Source organism: Limulus polyphemus, unplaced genomic scaffold, assembly GCF_000517525.1.
Source record: "Limulus polyphemus unplaced genomic scaffold, Limulus_polyphemus-2.1.2 Scaffold7693, whole genome shotgun sequence".
Taxonomy (NCBI): Eukaryota; Metazoa; Arthropoda; class Merostomata; order Xiphosura; family Limulidae; genus Limulus; species Limulus polyphemus.
In genome coordinates this window covers 1-3,663 of record NW_013673303.1, presented here as the reverse complement: position 1 = coordinate 3,663, position 3,663 = coordinate 1, and positions in this window count along the sequence as shown.

Genomic DNA, 3,663 nt, shown 5'->3' with positions numbered 1-3,663 from the left:
TGTCAGCGTGGAGATAGAAACCAGTTGCGGGTTTTCGGACAATACTTCGTCACCAAGGTAACTTTAAGCCTAAAGAAAAAAAAATCGTTTAGATTTCATTTTAAACAACTAATAATATGTCGTTGCCGTAACAGTAAAGTACTGAAGGAAATTCTGAAGAATCAGTTCGTGAAATTTTCTTATTCTTTTCGTACGGAATAATTTTGAATTCGTTTAAGTATTCTGTAATTTAATTTTCTAATAACATCCATGTTTTACCAAAAAAAATCCCTAATCCTGTTACCGGATTAGTTAAAATATCACATGATAAACTATTACTGATTAAACCTAGTTGGAAAAACTGAACTTCACCTCTAATTTCTTTACTTTTTATAATGTCCCCCGGAGGGACAGCGGTAAGCCTTCGGATTTACAGTGCTAAAATCAGGGGTTCGATTCCCATCGGTGAACACAGCAGATGGCCCGAAGTGGCTTTGTTATAAGAAAATACACACACACACAATTTTTATTAAATATAATTAGTCTCATATTAATATTTTACGTTTTTGTTTGTTTTATTGTTAATCACAAAGCTACACAATATGTGCGTTGACCACTGCGGATATCGCAACTTGATTTTTTTGCGTTAATAACAATCAGACTTACCTATGAGCCACCGGGGGAGGGGGTGGGGGCTTTTGTAGTAGCTAGTTGATCATTTCATATCACTATAGCTATATTTACTTTCCAAAAGCTTTGATAATATTATTATTTTATCATTATATTGTATTTAGGCCAGAATACTGTTATTTTTTTCCTGGATAATCCTTATTTGCATTCACTAATAAACTTACTGATGGTATTACTATAATTTTGTCTGTAAAAAAAAGATATACCATGTAATTTTGTCTGTAAAAAAAAGATATACCAAGTAATTTTGTCTGTAAAAAAATATATACCTGGTAATTTTGTCTGTAAAAAAATGATATAACAGGTAATTTTGTTTGTAAAAAAAAGATATACCAGGTAATTTTGTCTGTAAAAAATGTATACCAGGTAATTTTGTCTGTAAAAAAAAAGATATACCAGGTAATTTTGTCTGTAACAAAAAGATATACCATGTAATTTTGTCTGTAAAAAAAGATATACCAGGTAATTTTGTCTGTAAAAAAAAGATATACCTGGTAATTTTGTCTGTAAAAAAATGATATACCAGGTAATTTTGTCTGTAAAAAAATATATGCCAGGTAATTTTGTCTGTAAAAAAAGATATACCAGGTAATTTTGTCTGAAAAAAAAAGATATATCAGGTAATTTTGTCTGTAAAAAAAAAGATATATCAGGTAATTTTGTCTGTAGAAATATAAGCCGTAATCTTCTTCCTTCTTCATAAGTTTAACACAACCATTTTTCATGTATACTATTATAATATCTAGTTATTTAAAATGACTTTTAATTATGTGTAAATACTCTTTGTTTACTCTAAAATAAAGAATATAAGCTGTAATCTTGTTCCTTCTTCATAAGTTTAACACAGGTACTTTTGTCTGTAGAAACAAAGATATACCAGGTAATTTTGTCTGTAAAAACAAAAATATACCAGGTAATTTTGTCTGTAAAAACAAAGATATACCAGGTAATTTTGTCTGTAAAGAAAAGATATACCAGGTAATTTTGTTTTATGCCTATCTTCAAGAAAAGTAGTATCTTTTACTAAAAGTGTTGCGTATATACTGGCAAAATAGAATAACTTGAATAATTATTTTTTGACAATGTACGAGGGTGTTATATCACAGATTTGTCAGTTTTAGGGTCAGTAGAGATGTAAATATGTGTCCTGTAGTAACATGTGACCGATAAGAATCAGGATAAAAGAGGACACGTATCCCTATGTTGACAATATGAAGTATTCCGGAATGAATATCATTACAGGAATGTATGTGTTTTATGAAGATAAAGGAAGACACGTGCGCTTTGAATGATAATATGGAATATTCCGGAAGGGATATCATTATAAAAGTTTGTGTTATTTCAAGCAACGTTTCAGACAATCACTCTAAAGTAAAGCCTGGCGAAGGCGTCTTGCTCGAAACGTTGATTGAAGTGATATAACTGCAACATTGTGTGTGTGTGTGAACATTCAACTATTTACGTCATGAGATTAACGGTTTGTACCAGGAATGATAGCTTATCGACGTAAACTTGTTCAGTGATAGTCGGAATTCACGTTCTTCGGTCCTCAGGTGACGCCGTTCTTGGATAGTTGTACGGCAGTGAAGCGTCGCTGTCATAACTCGCAAACGGCTTAAAATAGAACAATTGAATTGAGAGTGTGGAAACCCGATAAATTAAAACCACCAACAGTGTCATTCTGACCAGACGTGACGTCATTCAAGGATACCTGGATGGCGGTGCCATAACTCACGAACGGTAAAACCAGTAGTAAGGTTGTTTTGACGACAGATGTGATGTACTTCGTTAAAGTAGCACGAACCCTCATCTTCATGATGTTCAATATGGTAGTTATATGAGTTGAAACATCTTCAGAACTTGTTATTTCGTAATATAAACGAACGTGACGCACGTGTTCTATAATTGATATTGCTTCTGACAATTACGAGTTCTAGCGACGCCGTGCCGGTTTGGTCTGTTTTACGTAATGTTATTTCTAACGCAAAATGTCGAATATATATATATATATATGTGTTTTGTAACAAATAATAATAATAATCTCACCGACTAACAAAAATGAAAGAAAAACATGTACAAGTGTACAATGATGCTAGGCCTTGTTTGTATATCACTGAACGATCAATGAAATATCTTAGCTACCTCCTAACTATGACACTCAGTTTTGTGATTTATTCTATAAATCCTGGATAAATTAATAATGGTTCAGGATTTTCAATATCACGAAATTAGTTAACTTTGCACGTAGGCAGATCCAAGAAGGTCAGGACAACATAGAGGTGAAGTTGTTACCATGGGAACTACATCCTAGCCACTGACGCTGCGCTGAGATGGATGTTACTTGCAACATCCATTACTGCGTGATGTTTCTAATCTTGCGGCGACGTAGAGTTAGTTACCAACTAGACCATCGTTGCTTAGCTTGTAGTTGCCATGGCAATCCTTCCGCGACTCCCTCACTGTCGGTAGACCTTCAAGAAACTGTGGAGCGTGGGCGTAGTATCACCTACACAGACTCACGAAAGATCTCGACTTGCGCACTAAAAGAGTAGGGTTTGTTCACTGACCTGTACAGAGTTTGAATATAATTTCGTTTTCGTTTTCATTTCCTGAGCTGGTGTGGGAAAAGGTAGTATCTTCCTTTCCCGCCGTGCGGCGCTGGTGAATGAAGCATATACGAGTATGTAATTCCATGAAAAGCATGTAACAGAATGCGTTTCAACTAGAAATAACCTATGACCTTTTCAACATTCGAGAACCTCTACCCTACAAGACATCTCTAGCAAGCCAGATACCTAAACAACGAATTGTTCTGTTACTGTGATTTCAATGTAGGAAATGGTAACTGTCTTTCAAACCTCTCGGATAGTACAAGATCATTCCTGGTAACTGTCTTCAAAACCTCTCGGATAGTACAAGATCATTCATGGTAACTGTCTTTCAAACCTCTCGGATCGTACAAGATCATCATGGTAACTGTCTTCAAAACCTCTC